At 55.7% G+C, this 24117-nt stretch overlaps 1 long non-coding RNA gene across 1 annotated transcript; it reads left to right on the forward strand.

The window, feature by feature from the left end:
- The first annotated feature begins 948 nt into the window (after window positions 1-948).
- On the forward strand, window positions 949-23108 carry LOC119622130 (uncharacterized). Its single transcript, XR_012088988.1, has 3 exons — window positions 949-1024; window positions 1133-1290; window positions 21949-23108. It is a non-coding gene; the product is annotated as an uncharacterized lncRNA (long non-coding RNA).
- The last annotated feature ends 1009 nt before the right edge of the window (window positions 23109-24117 follow it).

Consider the following 24117-nt stretch of genomic DNA (forward strand, 5'->3'; position numbering starts at 1 on the left):
TTCGGCAGCACATATACCAAGAGAGAACTCGCGGGGGTGGGGGTGAGGCGGTGGGTAGGGGGTTAGGGGGGTAGGGGGGTGGGGGTTAGGGAGGTGGGCGGGGCGCGGGTAGGAAGGAGCACTGGGGAGGGAGTCGGCGGGTTTGGGTCCTGGTTCTGTGCTGCGGTCCTGGGCTGGTGTGGTGTGTAACGGGAAAAGGCCTGTCACAAAGCGTGGCAAATGTGCTCGTGGCAGATGCCCACGAACGTTTGTCTCCCTGTTCTCTGGCCTCCACCTCCCTTGAAGTTTTCCCAAAGGCAAAATGATGGGTTGGACAAAGATCCGAAGTGCAGCCACGTTCGCTGCGCATGGGGCAAGGTGGGGGGTTTCTGGGGCCCCAGAGCGCTCTGCTGCCATCTCAAGGACCCCGCTTCTGGAGGCAGGGTTAACGCTCCTTGTAGGCAGAGGAAACACCCCGGGTTTCTTATGATTCTTGCTGTGTGACCTTGGGAAGTCCCTGCACGCCTCGGGCTGCAGCTGCCGCCTGTGAAAGTAGGTGCTGCACTTCCTGGATGGTGGAAGGTTGCTAAGGTAACCACAAAGTGCCTGCTCAGCAGCAGCTGCCATCATCATCATAGTTATTATTATTAGGGTTTTGTCCTGTGCCAGCATTTGACAATTCTAACCTCACCTGGAGGCCCGCTAAAAGAACAGGCGAGGGCTGGTGCTCGTTTAGGGATGCCTAAAACGTTTGCAGGGAGAGTAGGAGAAAGGAAGGACAAAGGATGTTCATGACGGTCAAAGACCTGGGTTTGGGACTTCCTGGGGTGAAGGGGTGCGGAGGGAGGGCCCCAGATCGCGCCTTCTCCCTGTAGGTCTGGTCCCGGGGTCGCGGCGCGCGTGCGCAGGAGGAGGCCGTAGGCCTGGCCGGCAGAGGGCGCCGCGAGCACCACGCCCGGGCTGAGCTGTGCGGGGCTCTGCCTTGCTGCGCGGTGGGCACGCCGGCCTGGCTGCGATTGGAGAGGGCTACGCTGGGGAGCTGAGGGTAGGGGGAGCTGTCATTATTTTCAGTTGTTGGTCGGTGTCCTGTGTGGCATTGTGGGTTTGCCTGCAACCACCCCATATTCATTCATCTATTAATTCCTTCATTCAGCTAGCACGATCGAGCACCCACAAGTTTCAGCCACTGTGCTGGGAGTAAAGAGGGGAACGAGGTGCATGCCCGCAGAACCGCACCCGCCATCCAAGTGACAGAGGTCAGCCCAGGACTGGGAGAGCTTGGAGGAGGGGCCGCCTACCTAGAGAGAACAGGTGAGCCAGACAGAAGGCAGGAAGCACGGAGAGTCCGCTCGCAGCTTGGCAATGTGGGGAGCTGAACAGAGCAAGAACTGTTTGGTATCATGCTCTCGAACACTGGCCTAGGGCCGGTGATGTCGAAGTCATGATGAATCCAGGGCTAAACTACAGCAGACACAGCGGCTGTCCCCAAGGGGGTTATAAATGCATGAGTGTGTGTGTGTGGGGGGGGGGGCGGGGGGGAGGCTGGGGGGTGTAGGCAAATACCAGGGCTGGAAGAAGTAGAGTCCTAGGATCTCGACCCTCCTAGGCCAGCAGCAGTGTCTTGCAGCCTCCCTGTGAAGGTAGGTGGCCTGCGTGGGGAAGGAGGGCCAGGTATGTGAGTGGGGGCGTGGACAGAGGGGTGGGGTAGGAACCAAGGGCAGCAGGGAGTCCAGGCGGGAGCAGTGGGCACGGGGATGGAGCAGACAGTCTGGTGGGAGAGTGAGGGGTGGGATGGACAGTAGGGAGAGGGTGGCAAAGCCTGCTTGAGCCTCTGAGCCTCAGTTATCTCAGAGGATGTTGGCATAACCCAGAGGGCAGTGAGGATGGGGACAATGGGAAAAAGAATAAAGTGAAGACCATCTTGGTTCCATTGTGAGGAGTAGAGTGCCCTGATCAAGGAGGTGATGATGGTTCCATGTGTCCTGAGCAGGTCAGAGAGCAGGACCTGAGAGCGTTAGAACTGGTAGCAGCCTTTCAGGCCATCTTATCTGATTCCTTTCTCTTATATATGGGGAAACTGAGGCTCAGAGAACGTAAGGAAAGGCTACTCCCCCAGAACAGAGTTCAGTTCTTAATGGCTTTTTTTTTTTTTTTTTTTTTTTGAGATAGCGTCTTGCTCTGTTGCCCTGGCTGGAGTGCAGTGGCTCAGTCATGGTTCACTGCAGCCTTGACCTCCTGGGCTCAAGTGATCCTCCTGCATCAGCCTCCCGAGTAGCTGAGACTACAGATGCATGCCACCATGCCTGGCTAATTTTTAATTTTTTTGTAAATGGTGGGGGATCTCCCTATGTTGCCCAGGCTGGTCTCAAACTCCTAGGCTCTAGTGATCCTACAGCCTCAGCCTCCCAAAGTGTCAGGATTACAGGATCGAGCTGCCATGCCCCACCCTGGTGGCACATTTTAAAATGCAGAACACTGACTGATAGGAACTTTTCTGGAAAAGGTCAGTTGGGGATAAACCATGTCATTATCACCACCTCTGTTATCACCACTGAGTACCTAATGGGTGCTAAGCACTTCACAAAACCATCCCTCTGACAGGTGCAGCCCTGAGGTCAGTGATCCATCTTTTACAGAGGAGAAAATGGAGGTTCAGAGAGGTTAACTAAGAGACAGACAACACAGCTGGTAAGGGCTTGAGCTGGGATTCATATCCAGAGTACCCTCCCGCCTACCCTGTGTGAGGGCCTCTGCCAGGGAACAGCCAGTGAGGCTGTTACAGGGTGAGGGGTTGTGTGGGGAGCAGGGAAGCACCTCCATCTGTGTGTATGCCTCAGGAGCCTGTGGGCAGAGGAGGCATCAATTTCATCTCAGAATGAGCTTTCCAGCCTGCAGAGCTGCCCAGTCACGGAATGGGCTCTACTAAGGAGCAGAATGTGCTCTGCCTCCTCCCAGGACAGGCAGTGGCCCCCTGTTGCCCCAGAGCGAGAGCAGATGCTTTAACTTTTCAGATTCACCCAGCATTGGAGGCTCTGACTGGCTCAGCCCCCCTCTCTCTCCAGCTCTGCCTGACTTCCTCTCTCCATCACCCTCGGCATTCCTGCCGGTCAGTCCTTCTTTCAGCCACTTTCCGGTACACTCATCAGCTCTGGAACTTGGCACCTGTGGTTCTTCTACCCTGTTGGCTAGACGACCCATTCTCAGGCCACTGGAAGCCTTCCATGACACCCAACAAGGTCAAGTCGGCGGGAGGGTACTCTGGATATGAATCCCAGCTCAAGCCCTTACCAGCTGTGTTGTCTGTCTCTTAGTTAACCTCTCTGAACCTCCATTTTCTCCTCTGTAAAAGATGGATCACTGACCTCAGGGCTGCACCTGTCAGAGGGATGGTTTTGTGAAGTGCTTAGCACCCATTAGGTACTCAGTGCCCATATGTGCTGCTCAAGTGGCTTCTCTGCCCCTCCAAATACGCCTCATCACACCTTATGAATGATTGGATAGTCAGTTCCACGAGGGCAGGACTGCTTTTCCTGTTTGCAGGTGTTTCTCCAGCACCTGGCACCGCACATTGTGTTGTGCTCAAAAAGAGTTTGCTGAAAGAATGAATAAGGAATGAAGTTAAGAAAGAACGATGAAGTACTCAAGGCCAAATGCCTGGGGAACCAGACTTAAGTCAGCTGACCTTCACACCCCCTCCATCATCTTTTGTTCATGGTCTTTGATCAGTTCCCCAGGGTTAGAGATCCACAGCCACAGTTAGTAAACATTTAAGCTCTGTCAGGTGTTTTCTCACCGATCAAATAATAAGCAGGGGCCAGGCGTGGTGGCTCACTCCTGTAATCCCAGCACTTTGGGAGGCCTAGGCGGGCGGATCATCTGAGGTCAGGAGTTCAAAACCAGCCTGGCCAACATGGCCCTGTCTCTACTAAAAACACAAAACCCCGTCTCTACTAAAAACACAAAAATTAGCCGGCGTCGTGGGTGCCTGTAATCCTGGCTACTCTGGAGACTGAGACAGGAGAATCGCTTGAACCCGGGAGACAGAGGTTGCGGTGAGCCGAGATTGTGCCACTGCACTCCAGCCTGGGCAACAGAGCAAGACGCTGTCGCAAAAAGAAAAAAAAAAAAGCAGGGACGAAGTGAAACTTTTTCAGTGGATACTAGCTTAAAGGCTTCAAGTCCTGCCTGGAATACTTTGTGCGCTGGTCGTTGCCACACCTGGCTGGACCAGCAGGGCCTCTCTCGGAAGCTACGTGAGCTTTTTGCTCACTGGATCTGGGCTCCCAGCTGCGCTTCCAGAAATAGCCACCAGGTGGTGGCAGAAGCTAAGAGTCCGGGCATAGGGCGCGCCGGCCAGCCCCGAACCACCGGCAGGGGGCGCTGCTGCTCCGCCAGGTGAGCGGGTGCAGCGGAAGTAGGCCAGGTGTACCTGCTGGGCTAAGGGGGGCTGGGCCTGTCCCACCAGGAGTGAGTGGAGGGGAAGGTGCTAATAGCAGCAGGGAAGGAAGGTTGGGTGGCCCCTTTACTCTTCTTTGTACACTGGGAACTTGACCCCTACTTTATGGGATTTATAGGCAAACTGTGAAGGTCTGTAAGTCCTCTATTGCAGCCACTCAACGCTGCCCTTGTGGTGTGGGACAATCCATGGGTGCGTGGGGGTGGCTGTTCAGATGTCACAAAACGCAGCTGTCCCTTGGGTTCCATGGGGCTTTGGTTCCAGGACCTTCTACTTAATACCAAAATTTGCAGGTGCTCAAGTCCCTGCTATAAAATGGAGTACTATTTGCATATAACCTGCGCACACCTTCTGTTTAATTATCTCTGGATTACTCAGAAGACCTAATACAATGAAATGCTGTATAGATAGTTTTTTTGTTTTTTTTTGAGATGGAGTCTCGCTCTGTCACCCTGGCTGGAGTGCAGTGGTGCGATCTCGGTTCACTGCAACCTCCGCCTCCCAGGTTTAAGCGATTCTCCTGCCTCAGCCTCTGGAGTAGCTAGGACTACAGGCACCTGCCAACATGCCCGGCTAATTTTTGGATTTTTAGTAGAGATGGTGTTTCACCATGTTGGCCAGGATGGTCTCGATCTCTTGACCTAGAGATCTGCCCGCCTCGGCCTCCCAAAGTGCTGGGGTTACAGGCGTGAGCCACCGTGCCCGGCTGTCATAGTTGTTATACTATATTGCTTAGGGAATCATCACAAGAAAAAAGTCTGTACATGTTTAGTACAGAAACAATTTTGTATTTTGGAATATTGTCCATCCGTGGTTGATTGAATCCGTGGATATGGAGGATCAACTGTATTGTTCTTCTTCCTTTATTTTTTTGGACAGAGTTTCGCTCTTGTTGTCCAGGCTGGAGTGCAATGGTGCGATCTTGGCTTACTGCAACCTTTACCTCCTGGGTTCAAGCGATTCTCTTGCCTCAGCCTCCTGAGTAACTGGGATTATAGATGTGCAACACCACGCCCGGCTAATTTTGTATTTTTAGTAGAGATGAGATTTCACCATTTTGGTTAGGCTGGTCTCGAATTCCTGACCTCAAGTGATCCACCCACCTTGGCCTCCCAAAGTGTTGGGATTACAGGCATGAGCCACTACGCCTGGCTGTCTTCTTCCTTCCTTTCTTTTTTTTTAAAGACAAGATCCTATTCTATTACCCAGGCTGGAGTGCAGTGGCACGATCATAGCTCACCGTACCTTCGAATTTCAGGGCTCAAATGATTCTCCCACTTCAGTCTCCACAGTAGGTGGGACTATAGGCACACACCACCATGCCTGGCTAATTAAACATTTTCTTGTTGTTGTTGTTGTTGAGATGGGGTCTTGCTTTCTTACCCAGGCTGGTCTCAAACTCCTGGCTTCAAGTGATCCTCCTGCCTTGGCGTCTCAAGGTGTTGAGATTACAGGCACGAGCCACTGCACCCAGCCTGTTCTTTTGATTTTTAAAAGAACTACCTAAAAATGTGAAAATCATTCGTAGCTCTTGGGGCCGCATAAGACAGCAGGGGGCTCTGACTAGGTAAAGTCTCACACCAGTGCCTGACCCATAAAAGGTGCCCAATTCATGGCAGGTGTTGCCAGCCCACCCAGGAGCTCACAGCCAGGGCTCCATGGCTCCACTCTCCTGCCACCCCTGGAGTGGGGGGTGGGATGGGAGGTAGGACTCTGTCCTTCCGATTGTGGCCCCTGGCTCTCTTCCACTTTGTAGAAAGCACTCAGTGAAGGTTAGCTGTCATCTGTCCTCCCTGGCTGCGTGTCCACGTCTGCAGGCCTCTGCTCTTGCAGTTCCTCCTCCTGGTGAATCCCCTGTCCTTGACATCTTTCAAGGAACCACCACCACCATCAAGACAGAGAACATTCCCTACACCCCAAACATGTCCCTCGTGCCCCTTCCCAGTCGACCTTGACTTACAAAAAAATCTCCCAATTACCAAGTGCTTGCAGGGTGTCAGGCGCCACAGAGGCCCTTGGCCAGCTGGTCTCACTGAAGCCTCTGGGACCTGGTGATGTGAGGGCAGTTGCTACAGGTGGTACCTTAGGGCTGAGGGCTCTGAGGCCACGATGGGCAGGAGGCAGAGCTGGGACCTGAATCCAGGCGCATCCCTTAGCCACTCTCCTGCCCTGCCTGTCCCCCAGCCCTTCGTGTTCCTAGGGCCACGTTGCTCACACCTCCTTTACTCCTGGCTAATCTGGGTGTGGCCTGGGACCCACAGCCTTGGCATCCGCTGGGAGCTGGTGGGAAATGCAGAGTGTCGGGCCAGATCCCACACTACCGAGTTAGCACCTGCTGTTCTGAGGCTCGGAAGCTCTGTCTTGAGGCGGGCTCTTCCTGGGAAGTGGTGGCCGTGTCTGTGTCCCCTTCCCTGCTCACTGTGAGCTCCTGCTGGGCAGGTGCTCAGCCCTCTGGTGCTCACTTCGGGGCCTGACCCTGGCCCCCTGTGAATCAAAGTTAAATGAACAGATGAAGGGAAGGGCAGGTGGTCAAAGCTTTGCGTGAGGGTGTGGGGGTGCGGGGCTGTGGTGCTCAGGAGCCGGTGGGAGGAATGGGGCCGGGGCAGGGGCCTCGTCACCTGTTTGGAGGTCTGGTTCTTCACTCACTCTGGGTGCTGCCCAAGTTGGCTCAGGGAGTCTGCATTCATTTGCATACATTTGCGTGCACTTAGCGTATCTCTCTGGTGCACTAGGAGGCGCAGGCTGGACTGTGGAGGGGAGAGGGTGGACAGGACAGCAGGCTGGGGGTGTTGGGGGCTTTAGCGTTGCAGATGTCTTTCTTGGAGCAGGTCTGGAGTTTGAGCACCCATCCTCTTTGGGTGAGGACAGAAGCCTGCTGGATCCTCCTGGCTCTGGGTGCCTGCTGGGGCTGAGCAGTTTCCACCTCCCTGGCTTCGCTCCTCAGTGGCCCTTTCCTGGAACGCCCTTTCCCCTGTGTCCCTGTGACAACCTTGTGATCTGGGTGCTGGTTACACAGGTGGGTTCCGTCTGTGAAAATTCACTGAGTTGTATAGCAATTATATGTGCATTTTCTGCATAAAAAATGGAAAAAGACCAGAACTCACTTCCAGGAAGAGTCCCATGCCTATTCCACGGCTGGGAGCTCTCCCAGGGTGCCTCTCTTGCCCCCGCCCACCGTCTGCGGTGAAGGCCCTGGTCGATTTCAACTCGACTGAGTTTTATTTATTCGCTCTCCTCTCCCCCTGGACTGTGAGCCACCGGGGGCAGAACCAGGTCCTGTTCATTCTTGTGTCCCCTGACATGGGACCTGGCACAGGGCAGGTGCTGAACACATAGATTCAACCTCACTGTCTCTGGGGTGCTCCCGGAGGCCTGAGGCACTGACCACCTGAGGGGGGCATTTCTCCTTACTACCCCCACCCCAGGCACACAAAAGGCCAGCACCACAATGCTCCTGCTGTGGGCCAGGGCTAGAAGTGGGACTTAAGGGTCCCTGGGTGGGAGTGGGTGTGGGGCACGGCCACCCTCTGGTTCTCAGCGCCCTGCCCTCCCCTGTTCTCTCTAGCCCGGGTGGCACCTCCTCTTGTCTGTGGTTCATCCTCGGCCTTGAGGCCATCTGGGTCCCTGCTGAGTTCTTCTTCAGGCTTGGGGAGGGGGAGGTAGAGGCCTGGCTTCTCTGGATTGGGCCTGCATGCTGAGAGGCTCTGGGCCTGCCCAGCCTGGCCCTGCCTCATCCCTGCCAGCCCCTCCCTGCCCTGCAAGTTGGGGCCTTCCTGCCGCCGAGTCACAGAGACCTGTAAGCGGGCACACAGCCCCCTCCCCACCATCTGGAACTTGGCAGAGAAGGACTCTGGGCAATGGCCTGCCTCTCTGGCCTCAATTTCCCTTTTCCGTAAAGTGGGGAGAACAATTCAGGCAGCTGCCAGCTCAGATCAGTCAAGAGGGTGTGGGAGACCTCAGGACCCAGGAGTGTGCAGAGCAAAGGCCTGCTGGGTGTGTGTGGGGTTCGTGAGGGCGCCCCTCAGCTGGGCCGGGGTCTGCACGTGAGGGGGGCAGGTGAGGGGGTGGGAACCTTGTTGGGGAGAGCACGGGAAAGTCAGGGCCTGAGTTTCAGCCCAACTTGATCCTAACTGGCTGCAGGCCCATCCCTCCTGAGCCTCACTTTACGTTTTTGTAAAGGGGGCCCTGGGTGAGACTGTCCTTCAGCCCACACGAGCTCCAAGGCTGGCTGAATGCCTGGCTTTGTTTGACCCGCACAGGGTGTTACTTTGGAATTAGTCTCCACATTTGAAGCATCAGGAGGCTTCTCATACAAACCCACAGTCCCAGCTTCCTGGGTGCGAAGTGAGAAGATCTGGCCTCCTGGGATTCTCTGTTTGCAGGCGGCCAGTGGCACCGTGGCAGGGGAAGGGGCCTCCGTTCCCCCTGCCCCAGGGCTGACCCTCCTACCGTCCACACCCGAGAGGCCCCGCCCTGCCTAGGACCCTCAGTGGCTGGCCACCCAGCCCCAGCCCGGTCCTCTGGTGTCTGGTGCACCTGCGTGGGCAGCCTTCTTCTGTTTTGCCACCTTGCAGCTTCCGAGGGCAGGTCTGGATCAGACTGGCATTAGCTCATGTGCTCATCCAAAGCACACAAAGCAGAGATCTGGGTCTCGGCATTTCCTGGGGGTGTCCGGAGCCGTGGTCAGGGCCCAGAGTCTGTGTGTGGGGTGCTGAGTCGCTCCTGCTGGGGTTCAGTCCTTTCCTTCTTACTTCGCTGGCCCCCATTCCATGTCTCAGCCTGGTCGCAAGGCCCTCGGGGACTGGACCCTGCTGTCCCTCTCTCTCTCCGTCTTTTTTTGAGTGAGCCTCTTGTTTATCGACCTTGAGACAGGGAAGCTCTCGCCCTGTGTGGGAGGCCTGCGGGGCTCCAGAGCCCCGGGTTTCTTCCTCGCTTGAACAGAGGTGGTCCGGAGTGCTGAGTGGTGCGGCCCTGGCTCCGTGTTGAGTTAATGGCTGGGTAGGACAGAACCCTGGGCTCCTGCCCCTGGCCTGCGTTCTTCCTGTGGTTCCAGGTTCAGAACAGCAAATGGCAGGGCCCCTGGCTCTGAGGCCGGGGGTTTAAGGAGCTGGCAATGTAGGGAATGTGGGTTTGAAAGCCCTGGGCCCAGACAACAGGATGAGTCCAAGCAGCGATTCCAAGTCAGCCACAGGGACCCGCCCGGTGCCAGAGGCCCCTTCAGGGAAGCCCCTCCTCTGCCCCATCACATCCGCCCCTGAAATCGTGGCTGAAAAACCACACTGGAATTCCTGAGGGTCAATGCCGAAGCGGTCCCAAACTGAGGAGGCCACTTTGCATGGGGACAGAGGAGGGGGCCATGGGGTAGGGGGACAGGAAAGGCTGTTGCAGCAGGACCCAGAGGGGGACTGACCCAGGCTGAGCAGGAGTCCCAAGGAAGGGCCCAGGTGCTGCCTGCCACCAGGACCCCCGCATCACAGAGGCCTCTCTTGCAACAAGAAAGCTTGCACATTCCAAATGATGGCATCATTCTTGGGCAGGAGGGAGGGGAGGCAGAGCCTGTTCCCCACTCTCACTTTCCCGGATGCCACAGGGAGTCTGGGTCCCTGTGTCTCTCATATCCCGAGAGGCACAGACCCTGTCAGGGAAGGGGCATGTGGCCGCGGGGCAGGAGCACCTGTGCGAGGCTGGAACCACCAAGCGCTGGTGGCAGCATAGACCCGGGGGCCTCTGTGCACAGCAGGGCCACCAGCAGAGCCAGTGCAAAGGTCTTCATGGTGTGGGAAGTGCTTGTTCGCGCTCTCTCTGGCCAGCCTGGCAAGTGGTCCCCTCCCCCGCCCGCCGTCTCTTGGCCTCACCTTCCTCCCTCCCCGTGGAAGGCCCACACTCCCGTGTTCCTGGTGGCAGTGCCTGGCCACAATCTCAAGTCCCCTTCCTTTCTTCCCTACCTGCGCCCCCCGCCCCCAATTCAAGCCTCAGCGTCTCCACTGTCTCCAAGCCATCCCTGCCCCATCAACGAGGGCCAGCTCTGTGCCCCGATGACCTGCCAGCCTCCTGAGCCCGGCTGTGCGCTGACTGCCAGGCCAGCCTCTGTCCTGCCTCCCCCACTTCCAGCTCAGAGCCCGTCATGCTGAGGCTGTGATGGGGACCTGGGAGCAGGAGGCAATAGGGGATTCCTTGGTCTGTGGCTCTCATCAGTGCTGGGAGAAGGAGAAAGGACCCAGCCATTCCTGACCACAGCCCTGGGCTCCTGCACTCAGCCTGGCACTCACTGCATGCCAGCCCCAGGCAGGGCAGTAGAGCCACCCGGAAGAGTACCGAGCCCTTCCAGCCAGGGCTCCAAGGCCCGGTCACGACTCCCGGCTCAGTGCCCAACTCCTCCACCGCTCAGCATCCACCTGCCCAGCTCATGTGAGGGAGGACGAAACAAAGGAGGCCCCTGGGGGACTGCACAGGCCAGCTCCTGATGCTATACAGATGGGGAAACTGAGGCTCAGAGGGGTGGCAGTGACTTGTCCAAATTCATGGGCCCAGACCTGCAGTCCTGGGCCTCTCTCCTGGGTGGCCTGAGTTAGGCCGTGGTGCCGTCAGTCCTGAAGGTTGGGACACCCACAGCAGTGCCTGACTTGTTGGGGCCCAGCCCCCAGACCCCTTTGAGCAGCAAGGGAGCCTGCCCTGCCCCCAGCGTCTCCCCGGCCTGACTGAGTTTCCCAGAGCCAGCAGAAAGGCAGGGCCAGTGCAGGTCTGAATTCGCCCGGGGATCTGGGAGTCCCAGCCGGCTCACCCTGCCCTCAGGCCCTGGGAGCGGGAAGTGAGCCTCCCCACCCCAAATCCTCCGCCTTCCCTGCCACCCACACCTTCAGCCCGGGGCCCAAACATGGCAGGGAGCCAGGCCCTTCACCCCCCTCCTTGGTAACCGAGGCCAACACCCAACACTGGCGACTGTTTGTCCTGCCAACGCTGCACCACAACCTGAGCCCCCACGCCCTGCCCTACCGCGGCTGGGAGAAGCCTGGCTGGGGGAGGGGATGTGGCTGGGGCAGCCAGAACCTGTGGGCCTGGGGACTCTTCCCCTCCACTCCAGTCCCCCAGGAGCTTCTGAGTGAGCACAGGGCAGCCAGGGCTGTTGTCTTGGCACCTTTGACTGTGGGGCCCCCAACCTCAGCCTCTGCTCCACCCCTAAGACTGTGCGCCTGGAAGGTGGAGGAGGGCTGGCTGGGTGAGAGGGTCTGTGCTGGAACTACAGCAGAGAAACAGAGCGCAGAGGGAGAAAGTTCTCTCTGGCCAGCTGGGCTGTGGGAGGGCTCAGGGAGGGAGGCCTGTGGGCCCTTTCTTTGCAGGCAGGGAGGGATAGGAGATTCTACCAGCGCCAGACCCAGGGGGCTCTGTCTCCTGATCCCCAAAGTCTGGGTGGGCACTCTGAGGCACTCCAGCATCGTGTCTGGGGGCTGGCTGGGTGGGCAAGGTGGTGGATGTCAAGGCCTGGGGTAAGGTGGCGCTGGGAGGGGACCGGCAGTTTTTCTGGCCTTCACTGGCCTGTGGTTTCCACTGTGCAGGGCGTGGGACCGTGGGGCGATGGAATAAAGAGGATGGAGTCTGTCCCTGGGAAGCCTCTTGTCTGAGGGGAGACATGCCCCGAGGCTTCAGGGACCGCCTAGTCGGAGGGGAGACACAGCCCTCATCCTGGGGAGTTTGGAATAGCCATACTGGGGCCAGGGACAGAGGACAATGGAGTCACCCGCTCTGCATGGAGCACGGGACCACCCAGCCTCACGGGGCCGGGCAGACGCTTCTGTTTCTTCTGCATGGAGCAGGCGGTCACCTGGCCTCACGCGTCTGGGCAGACGCTTCTGTTTCTTAGGAAGAGGTGGGATTGGAGGGTCTGTTTGCTTCTCAAATGCTTCCCGGGGACCTCCTCCACCACCGCAGCCCTGCACTGTGGGCAGGAACATCACTAGCCCCCTTTTACGGATGAGGAAACTGAGGCTCAGGCATCTGGGAGAACGTGCTGTGGGGAGCACCCCCGACCAGAGTCGTGCTGGTACCCTCCAGACAGTGCAGGAGAAAGGCAGGCCCCACAGAGTCCCTACTGTTCCCCCAAGTCCTGAGGCCAGGGGGGCTGTCTTTACTCTCAGTCTCCCCCATCCAGGACCTGTCCCCTGGTTCAATCCCAGGCAGACCAGCGGGGAGGGTGGAGTGGGAGACTCGGTTCTGCTGAGGCTGCAGCTTCCCCGGCCCACCTAGGCTGAGTCAGGACGAGGCAGGAGCCGAGGGCGGCAGCTTTCCCAGGGCCAGCCCGGGCGGCGTCCGCATTCCTCACTTGCAGGGTGTGTCTGGGCTTGGCTGAGCCAGGTGTGCTGTTTCCCACCCAGGCCCCCGCCTGCAGCTGAGCCAGCTCAGTGCTCGGGCCTTGTGAGGAAGCTTCTGGCAGCCACCAGGAATGGGGTGTGGGAACTGCTTGGCTTGCATGTCCTTGCCGGGTGGGGTGCAGGCTGGGGGGGTCAGCCTGCTAGAGCCCAAGCTCCCACAGTGGCCAGGGCAATTGGGGTGCCCACTCCTCACGCCCTCTTCACGCTCTGCTCTTGCGTCTGCAGCTGGAGAGCTGGAGGCCGAGGCCCAGACCGTCTGTGGTTTGGGGCTTTGGTCTTGGTCATTGCTCACCACTGCCCTTCGCCCCAGTAGATGCTGGAGGCGGAATGAAGGATGTTCTGAGAGCTGAGGTGGCAGTGAGGGCCCCACAGTGGCCAGAAAGCAGCAAAGGGACACGTTCTGTTTGCTGCCTCCAGCCTTTAAGGGAGGCCTTTGTCCTAAGCAGCTTGGAGCTCGATGAGGCCCTGAGGCAGAGGCTGTGAGTGCGGCCTTCTGCCCATGGGGTCCCCATCTCCAGGGGCTGCTGCTGACACCTTGCCACTTGGCCCTGCCTCCCCCACATCCCAGCTGGGCTGTCTGCACTGACACCTGGGGCTGGAAGGGGTCTATGTGGGGTTGGCCAAGGTCAGTCCTTGCCATTTACTGCAGTGAAATTCTTCCCACGACCCACTTCTCTTTGGGCCACTGTTTTCTTTCCTGGAAAGTAGGGGTAGGAACTCCCTTTCCCAATGTCCCTGGGTTATTTTTGTTTATTACCTAATTAAATTTTTTTGTGTGTGTGATTTTTGAGATAGGGCCTCACTCTGTTGCCCAGGCTGGAGTGCAGTGACACCATCACAGCTCATGCAGGCTTGACCTCCTGGGCTCAAGCGATTCTTCCACCCCAGCCTCCTGAGTAGCTGGGATCACAGGTGTGCACCACCAAGCCTAGCTGAATGTCCCTGGGTTCTTGGTGGAAGGAATGTGACCGTAAGACTGAGGATGTGTGTTGGGAGCTGAGATGAGCTGTGCTGGGACCTGCATCTTCCCCACCACGGGACCCCCCAACTTAGTGCTGTAGCTTCTCCATCGCTCTCTGTGGGTCTGGCAGGGCCCCTGGCTGGTGACTGGGGAAGGAAACTTCAAGTTTGGGATTTGGGGACCTCGGTCACTGTTCAGGCTCTTCCTGGAGGGCTACTGGCAGGGCCAGCATCTTAATCACACCAACAACCGCCCATGGGGGGCCTCCTTGCCTCCCTGTCGCCCAGTTCTGAGGCCTCAGCATTTCTGAGCACAGCCCAGGGCTGGTTCCCTCTATTGTGCCTCGCAGTAGGCAGGGCCGAGCTGTTTCCTGGGAACCTGTGATGGGCCCAGGGCGGGCCCAGGGTGGCTTGGTCTGCAGAAATCACTTCCCAAGCCTTGGTGGGAACCAGCAGTTCCTGGCCCTGGGCCCAGGGTGGGCGTGGGAATTCTGTCCTGTAGGGAGGTCAGGAAGAGTGACAGTAGGGCTGTGGGAGCAGAGGCTGAGGGATGAGGTGGGACACTGGTCCTAGGCATCTAGCGCAGCCTCCACGGTGAGGGCGGCAGGCTGAGCTCCGGGCAGCTGGGTTGAGGGGCAGGGATCAGAGCAGGTGCAGCCCCCTGGCCCCACCTGGCCCCTTGAAGAGCAGTGGTGGGCAAGCCTGGCCGAGGTGTCCCAGGCTGGGGCAGAGACCCCTTGGCTCCTCTTTCTGGGGGCGACTCCTCACTTCCCCAGCTTTCTTTGCATGAGCCCTGGGGCTGGCTCTGGGGTGCCCCGTTCCAGGGACTCTCTGGGGACCTTGGCTGCTTTCCCTGCTTCTCTGTCCAGGGCCTTGTGGCAAGAGGGTAGAACTTTGTCCTGGCTGTTGGTGCTGCCTGCAGTGGAAGGAAGTGCCTCAGCTCCTGAAAATCCTGCTCTGTGTCTGTGTCTTGTGGTTGAGGATGGCTCCGTGTGTGTGTGTGTGTGAGCACACGCATATGTGTGTTGATGGCGTGTGTGTGTGTGTGAGCACACGCATATGTGTGTTGATGGCGTGTGTGTGTGAGCACACGCATATGTGTGTTGATGGCGTGTGTGTGTGTGTGCAGGCATATGTGTTGGTGGGATATGTGTGTGCGTTCATGTGTGTTGGGGTTTGTGTGTGTGTGTGCATGTGTGTTAGCGTGTGTGCACGCGTGTGTGGGCATATGTGTTGGGGTTTCTGTGTGTGTGTGTGCATGTGTGTTGTTGAGGTGTGTGTGCAGTGTGTGTGTGTGTGCATGCATGTGTGTATTGGGGTGTGTGGATGTGGGTGCATGTGTGTTGGTGGGGTGTGTGTTTGTGTATGTGTGTGCGTGTGTTGGTGTTTGTGTGTGTGCATGCATGTGTGTTCATTGGTGGGGGGTGTGTGTGCATGTGTGTTGGTGAGGTGTGTGTTTGTGTATGTGCGTGTGTGTTGGTTGGTGTTTGTGTGTGTGTGCATGCATGTGTATGTTGGGGTGTGTGTGTGTGTTGGTGGGGGGTGTGTGTGTTGGTGAGGTGTGTGTTTGTGTATGTGCGTGTGTGTTGGTTGGTGTTTGTGTGTGTGCATGCATGTGTATGTTGGTGGGGTATGTGTATGTTGGTGGGGTGTGTGTGTGTGTTGGTGGTGTGTGTGTATGTTGGTGGGGTGTGTGTGTGTGTTGGTGGGATGTGTGTGTATGTTGGTGGGGTGTGTGTGTTGGGGTGTGTGTGTTGGGGTGTGTGTGTGTTGGGGTGTGTGTGTGTTGGTGGGGTGTGTGTGTTGGTGGGGGGTGTATGTTGGTGGGGTGTGTGTGTTGGTGGGGTGTGTGTGTGTGTTGGTGGGGTGTGTGTGTTGGTGGGGTGTGTGTGTGTTGGGGTGTGTGTGTGTTGGTGGGGTGTGTGTGTTGGTGGGGGGTGTGTGTATGTTGGTGGGGTGTGTGTGTGTTGGGGTGTGTGTGTGTTGGTGGGGTGTGTGTGTGTTGGTGGGGTGTGTGTGTTGTGTGTGTGTGTTGGTGGGGTGTGTGTGTTGGTGGGGGGTGTGTGTATGTTGGTGGGGTGTGTGTGTGTTGGGGTGTGTGTGTGTTGGTGGGGTGTGTGCGTGCAGGTGTGTTGGTGGCGGAGGCACTTGTTTCTGTGGGGTGGGCTTCTGGACATCCGCACTGGGGTCCCTGTAGAGTCTGAACCCTGAAGGATTCTGGGAGCTGGCACTGAGAGCTGGGCCCAGGGCAGCCTGGGACCTCATGGGAACAGGTGAGAACAGGCTGGCACTGGCTGGCGGGAGTGGCAGCAGCTGGAATGTGTGGGCTGCAGTAGCCCCACCCTACCTCACCCAGGAACGGGCCCTCATCGCAGAGCCAGAACCCAGCCCCTTTGCCCAGCTGTCCCAGCTCTGCCCCACCAGGCCTCCTGAGCCCCCGCTCCCTCCTGTGGGCCTCCCCCACTGCCCTTTCTCCTGGCTGGGCTGGAGCCAGCGGCCCAGCTGGGGAGGGCTGTCTGGGAGAAGCTGGCTCTGCTTCCTCAGGATCCCAGGTCTTGGTACTGTGTTTCCAGGTCTGCACAGACCGACCCTCTGTCACTTACAGGGGCCTCATTCTGACGAATCAGGGAAGAACGTGGCTGTACCTGTGGGGGGTTCCCCTAGACCAGTGGTGGGCTCCTGGGCCTTCTCTGCTCTTGGAATGGAGGCTGAGGGCCACCTGCCCTCCTGCAGGTTTTGGGTACAAGCTGTGCGCCTCTGCAGAGCATCTGTGTCCTCTCCTGTCCTGTGCAGTTCATCAGGGCTCCAGGTGACTTTCAGGAGCAAGGCCCCGCTCCCTCGTGTGGCAAGCAGGGCCTCTCCCAGGCGGGCCCCTGCCCACCTCGCGAGGCCCAGCCCCCACCCCCTGCCTCTCCAGCCAGCTCCCCTGGCCCAGGACATCTCACGCTTCCCTGAGGGTGCCCCCTGCCATGGCATGTGCCTATCACCCTGCCTGGAAGGCTGGCGTCTGCTGTGTCTCCTGCTGTGCTGGGCCCACTCAGATCCTTTCCCCAGCTGTTCTGCCTTGGGGCTGGGGCAGGGACCCCTCGTGGATACTCCCACAGGCCGACCTGTCCAGGCCTGCATGGTGTCTCGTGAGGTCCGGGAGCTCCCCACAATTAGGGCCTGCTGTGTGTCCCCTGTCATGTCCCCAGGCCAGGCCCTCCCACGAACAGGCTGGGAGTGAGAGGATGAGCTAGTGAGTGGGTGCAGGAGGCCCAGGGAGTTCCTCTGAGGCCCGGTCCTGGCCCCAACTCTGCTTCCTCAGTCCGGGAGGAATATCCCTCTATCCTGGGACTGGGGTCTCCTGGGAACATTCTAGAAATCTCTCTTGCAATCAGGGAGGATACAAGCCCCTTCTCTCTCCTGGTGAGGATGTAAGATGAACAGGCCAGAGTGGCAATGACATCTTTGTGTGAGTGTGTAAGGTGTGAACCCGTGAGAGGTTGTGTGAGTGTGTAAGTTTGCACAAGTGTGCCCATGAGTGGGTGGCAGTGTGGACGCGACTCTGTGAGTGTGAGTGTGTGTGCGTATGGGGAAGTCTGTGAGCAGGTGCTGCTGTGTGAGTCTGGGAGTGTCAGTGTATGTGTGTGAAAGTACATGTGAGCTGCACATGAATGGCTGTGAGTCTTAGAGTGTGTGTGTGTCAGCCTGTAAGCATGCGCCTATGTGTGAATCTGGGAGTGTGAGTGTATGAGCTGTGTGTGAACGTGTGTGTGTGAGTCTTTGTGTGCACATGTGTCTGAGAGTGTCAGTGTGTGTGTGGATGTGCATGTGAGCTATGTGTGAATGTGTGTATATGAGTCTTTGAGTGTGTGTGTATCGATCTGGGAGCATGCGCCTGTGTGTGAATCTGGGAGTGTGAGTGTGCATGTGAACTGCGTGTGAATGTGTGTGTATGAGTCTTAGAGTGTGTGTGTGTCAGCCTGTGTGTGAATTTGGGAGTTTAAATGTTCGTATGAGCTATGTGTGAATGTGCGTGTATCAGTCTGTGTGTCTGAGAGTCTCAGTGTGTGTATGTGCATGTGAGCTATGTGTGAACATGTGTGTATGAGTCTTTGAGCGTGTGTGTGTCAACCTGTGAGCATGCACCTGTGTATGAATCTGGGAGTGTGAGTGTGTGTGTGAGCTACGTGTCGATGTGTGGCTTACCCTGCAGGAGTGCTTAACCCGGGACTCCAGGCGGTAAAGAAGCCTGGGTCCAGGCTCTCCCCTTCCCTAAAGCCACAGGCAACCCCAGAGACACTCAGAGCCCTCTGCATTCTGGGGATTCTGGGGGTGAGCTGGGGAGCTTGGAGGCTCACTTTGCTCCAGGAGTGTTGACTGAGTGATGAGTGGTCTTTCCACATTCTGGAGAGAGCTCAGAGGCCTTTATCTTAATAAGAGTAACACTGAATAGATTCAAAATAATATTTACAAAATATGTGTAGGATTTAAGAATGAAGGCACTGCCGGGCGCCGTGGCTCACGCCTGTAATCCCAGCAATTTGGGAGGCCAAGGCGGGCGGATCACCTGAGGTCAGGAGTTCGAGACCAGCCTGGCCAACATGGTGAAACCTTGTCTCTACTAAAAATACAAAAATTGGCCGGGCGTGGTGGCACGCGTCTGTAATCCCAGCTACTTGGGAGGCTGAGGAAGGAGAATCGCTTGAACCCAGGAGGCGGAGGTTGCAGGGAGCCGAGATCACCCCATTTCATTCCAGCCTGGGGGACAAGAGTGAAACTCCGCCTCAAAAAAAAAAAAAAAAAAAAAAGAAAAAAAAAAGAAAGAGAATAAAAGCACAATAAATATCCGTGAATCCACTGCCCAATTTTAGACATTTTAGCTTGGACGTGCGCCTCGCGCTCTGCCCGCAGTGTAACCGATAGCCTTGATTTGGGATTTGATTCCTTGCCTTCCTTTACAGATCTGAAGTCCTTCCCGCCAGGCCCTGGAGGGGAAACTCAGGACTCCTCTCTGGGTGGAGTCTGGCCCAAGTCGGGCGAGAGCAGCTCAGTGCTGCCCTCTGGGGGCGAGGCTGCAGCTTCCTCCTGCTCAGCCCCAGCCAGGGTTGGAAGAAGCCCACCCAGCTTAGCGTGGCGAGACCCCACAGAAGGGTGGGCGCAGTCACTGCGCACACACCTGCAGGGCACGCCTGGACGCACATCCGCATGTGGCTACGCACAGGTGCGCACACGGACTCAACCCTCGTTCGTTTGTATTGTGTCCCCCGTTGGTGTCACACGCTGCGTGGGAAGCCCAGAAGCCGCTGCCGCTCCTCAGGAGTTGCCAGGAGGGAGAGGTCCCCGCGGGTGGAGCGTGTCTGCTCCAGGGACCCTCGGACTTGGGGCCGGGCAGGCTGGAAGGAAGGCTGGCTTTGGAGTTAGCAGTTTAACAGAGGGACCTGAGCGGGTGGGCGTGGGGGAGGGAGACGTGCCAAAGGCAGGGAAGGGCTTTTTTGAGATGAAGGATGGGGGATAGGGATGATAACACAGCGCAGGTCAGCTTCAGTGGGGAATCTTGTGTTCATGCGCCTGGACACAAGGCCCAGCCCAGTCCCTGGCAGTTAAGGGACTGGAGACGGTGGAGCTGAAGATGGCGAGGAGGAGCCAGGACCCTGGGGGAGAAGGAGTGGTTTGAAGAGTGCAGGCGGAGGATGAGCCTCCAGGGCCCCTGCATTCCTCCCCCGGCCTCGCGGGCTCCTCCCGGGACTGCAGCGCAGAGGCGCTACCCAAGGTGGCCAGCAGAGAGCGCTCCTGCTACAGATTTGGGGATACCGGGCGGCCGGAGCCTAACAGGGCATCAGCCTTGGAAGGCGGCTGGGCCTGGGGTCTCCATGAAGAGCACTAGGGCCTGCCCCTTGGGAGCCACGGAGCAAAGGAGTGAGGAGAGACGACCTCATGACTTGGGAACCCCACAGGGTTCCATGCATCCCTTTCTGCTGCTGCCGGGTCAGGCATTTGTCTGGTCAATGCTTCCATCCTTTTGTCCCCAGGTGGTGACTTTGAAATCACTCCCCGGAGATGTGACTGGCCCTCCTAACCTGCCCTGGAGGTCTTCCTCCAGGCCGGGGGTCTGTTAGGGCCAGCCAACCTTTCTAGAAAGTTCCCTGGGTTCTAGCCCCTGGAGCTTCCCTGGTGATCCCTTGCTCCTGCTTCCTGTCCCTGCCTCTGGGAGGAGGACTTGCCTGTCTGTCTCCTTCCTCACCCTGCCTCATCCAAGGAGCCTTCTCCATCGCTCTGGTTCTGTGGACCAGACGCACCCTTGGTCTTCTGCCCTAAAGAGTTACAGGCGTCCACGCAGCTGGTGGGTGAACACTGCCAGGTCCCCTGCTTGGCTTGAGGCGTGGTAGCCCCCATCAACTACTGGGGGAGGCGATTAGGAAGGAGAAAATCCCTTCAGTTGTGAATTCTGCCTTCCACCTCCCAGCATCTCCACCTGGACAGGGGGACCACACACTCAAGCCATTTACTCACTGATTTTTAAATTAAATTAAATTAAAAATATTAAATTTTAATTATAAATTTATATTTAAATAATTAAATCTGTTTATAATATAAAATAAAATTTATAAATTTTAAATTATTTAACATAAATTTTATTTTATTTTATTTTATTTTATTTTTGAGACAGAGTTTCGCTCTTGTTGACCAGGCTGGAGTGCAATAGCATAATCTCGACTCACCACAACCTCTGCCTCCCGGGTTCAAGCGATTCTCCTGCCTCAGCCTCCCGAGTAGCTGGGATTACAGGAATACGCTACCACGCCTGGCTAATTTTTTGTATTTTTAGTAGAGATGGGGTTTCTCCATGTTGGTCAGGCTGGTCTCGAACCCCTGACCTCAGATGATCTGCCTGCCTCAGCCTTCCAAAGTGCTGGGATTACAGGTGTGAGCCATTGCACCCAGCAAAATTTATTTTATCTTAATTTATTATTATTTTTTTGAGATGGAGTCTCACTCTGTTGCCAGGCTGGAGTGCAGTGGCACAATCTCGGCTCACTGCAACCTCCGCCTCCTGGGTTCAAGTGATTCTTGTGCCTCAGCCTCCCGAGTAGCTGGGATTACAGGAACGTGCCACCACACCCAGCTAATTTTTGTACTTTTAGTAGAGACGGAGTTTCACCATGTTGGCCAGGATGGTCTTGATCTCCTGACCTTATGATCTGCCTGCCTCAGCCTGTCAAAGTGCTGGGATTACAGGCGTGAGCCATTGCACCTGGCCGTATTTTGTTTTTTCTTTTTTCTTTTCTTTTTTTTTTTTTTTGAGAAGGAGTCTCGCTCTGCCGCCCAGGCTGGAGTGCAGTGGCCGGATCTCAGCTCACTGCAAGCTCCGCCTCCCGGGTTCACGCCATTCTCCTGCCTCAGCCTCCCGAGTAGCTGGGACTACAGGCGCCCACCACCGCGCCCGGCTAATTTTTTGTATTTTTAGTAGAGACGGGGTTTCACCGTGATAGCCAGGATGGTCTCGATCTCCTGACCTTGTGATCCGCCTGTCTCGGCCTCCCAAAGTGCTGGGATTACAGGCTTGAGCCACCGCGCCCGGCCGTATTTTGTTTTTTCGAGACAGAGTCTAGCTCTCTCTCCCAGGCTGGAGTGCAGCAGTGTGATCTTGGCTTGCTGCAACCTCCACCTCCTGGGTTCAAGCGATTCTCCTGCCTCAGCCTCCCGACTAGCTGGGATTACAGGCGTGTTCCACCACACCTGGCTAATTTTTGTAATTTTAGTAGAGTCAGGGTTTTGCCATGTTGGCCAGGCTGATCTTGAACTCCTGGTCTCAAGTGATCTGCCCGCCTTGGCCTCCCAAGGTGCTGGACATTCATTTATTAATTTGTTCACTAATTTATACATATCTGCAGTTATTGGGTACTCTTTGCTATGGCCATTTCCAGGGACAGAGAGAAGGAGGCAGGGTCCCTGCCCCATGTCTAGAAGGGGAGTCAGGTATACAAGAAGGTGTGACCACATAGCGTGAGACGTGCCTCAGAGAGGGGAGTTGCTGTGTTTCTGTGAACTCTGCTTGTCCTAGCTTCCCCATCCTACTCAGTGACATCATCACCCACCCAGTTACTCAGCTCAGAGAATGCAGAGTCATCCTGCTGTTCCCAGCTCAGGCCTGGCTCCCTGTTGGCCATGGTGTTCCATCCTCACCTCACATCTCTCTCCTAGGCCGCCACTTCAGCCCTGGGGCCAGCTCTGCCCTATCCAGCATTCACACTGCCACCAAAGGGAGCTCCTTCTTCAAACTACTCAATGCCCAGACACAGAAAAAAGAAGGAAGGAATGTGGCCTGAGAGAATTGTCTGTATGGAGAAAGACCTATAAACAAAGTTGGAAAATGAAAAAGTAACTGGGAAAATGCATTCACAACACCTGTGCCAAAGCCTCTTCCCATGTTTATGAAAAGCTCACGCAAGCCAGGAAGGACAAGATCCCAGACAAGAAGAGGCAAAGGTTAGGAACAGCCAGTTCCTAAGAAACAAGAAGGAAAATAAGAAGCAACCATGAAATATAGGGAAGGATGTGGTCTTTGGCTGTTCTGTGCTGTTGTAACTGAACACTTGAGACTGGGTGAGTTAACAGAGAACAGAGATTTACTTCTGACAATTCTGGAAGCTGGGAAGTCCAGGGTTAAGGGCCTGCGTCTGGCGAGGGCCTTCATGCTGCATCATCCCTTGGCAGGAAGTGGAACGGTACAGAGGGGAATGGGGGAAGAGAGAGAGACAGACAGAGAAGGAAGGGGGCCAAACTCATCCTTTTATCAGGAACCCACTCCCTCCATAAGTGCAATAACTAACCCACTCCCCTGGTAATGGCATTAATCGCTAAGGCCATTGATCTCTGCCCTCGTGACCTAATCTCTTCTTAAACTTCCCATTTCTCAACAGTATTGCATTGGAGATTACGTTTCCAATACATGAACTTGGGGGATACATTCAAACTATAACAGAAGTTCAGTTTTACTCATAATTAAATAAATGGAAACTGACGCAACAGAGAGATCTGTTTCAACTATGAAGAAAGACAAAAGAGTCAGGCACGGTGGCTCACGGCTGCAATCCCAGCACTTGGGGAGGTTGGGGTAGGAGGATAGCTCGAGCCTGGCAATTTGAGACCAGCCTGGACAACATTGTGAGACCCTATCTCTACAAAAAATACAAAAATTAGCCAGGTATGGTGGCACACACGTGTAGTCTGAGCTACTTGGGAGGCTGAGGTGGGAGGTCACTCAGGCCTAGGAGTTCAAGGCTGAAGTGAGCCATGAACGGTGATCCCACCATTGCACTCCAGTCTTGGTGACAGAGTGAGACCCTATCTCAAAAAAAAAAAAAAAAAAAAAAAAAGAAAGGCTGGGCGCAGTGGCTCACACCTGTAATCCCAGCACTTTGGGAGGCTGAGGCGGGCAGATAACTTGAAGTCAGGAGTTTGAGACCAGCCTGTCCAACATAGTGAAACCCCATCTCTACTAAAAATACAAAAATTAGCAGGGTGTGGTGGTTGGTGCTTGTAATCCTGGCTACTTGGGAGGCTGAGGCAGGAGAATCACTTGAACCCAGGAAGCAGAGGTTTCAGTGAGCTGAGATCATGCCATTGCACTCCAGCCTGGTGAAAAGAGCAAAACTCCATCTCAAAAAAAAAAAAATAAAATAAAAAAAAAAAAAGGAAAACAACAGCAACAAAGAAACTTTGATGGTGTCATTGCTAGTAGAAGTTTAAGGGGAAAGATATTCTCAGTTATGATTAGGGCAAGTGATAATTTGTAGAACTTTTCAAGGTGACTTTTTTTTTAACTGTGGAAAATTCCAGATGTACACAAAAGTAGAGAGAATAGCAAAATGAGTTCCCATATGCCCATCACCCAGTTTTGATAATTGTCAACATGATGCCATTTTGGTTTCTTCTCTTTCCCGCTGCCAGTTTTTATAGGAGAGGTAAGACTATTTTAAAGCAAACTCCAAGTATCATTTTGTTTTACTCTGGAAGAAAATTTGGCAATAGCTCTCGAAGTATGAAAGGATTTATCCTTTAACCCAGTCATCCCACTGCTAAACTTTCCCCCTGAAGATGTATTTGCAAAAGTTCACCATGCTTTACATTCAGGGAGGCTTATGACACCATTGCTTGGGAAAGCAAAAAGCTTTGCAGACCAGAGAGGTGGTCGTCAGGGACGAAGTAGGTAAATTATAGCTCATGGTCATGATGGATTAAAAAGAACGAGGTGGCTTTCCAAGAGATATTATTAACTGGGAAACTGAAGCATTGGAGATATCGATAATATCCCTTTTGTTTGATTAAAATCTATGTAAACAGACACATTAAGAACAAAACAACACACAA

The sequence above is a fragment of the Chlorocebus sabaeus genome, chromosome 16, assembly GCF_047675955.1.
Source record: "Chlorocebus sabaeus isolate Y175 chromosome 16, mChlSab1.0.hap1, whole genome shotgun sequence".
Lineage (NCBI taxonomy): Eukaryota > Metazoa > Chordata > Mammalia > Primates > Cercopithecidae > Chlorocebus > Chlorocebus sabaeus.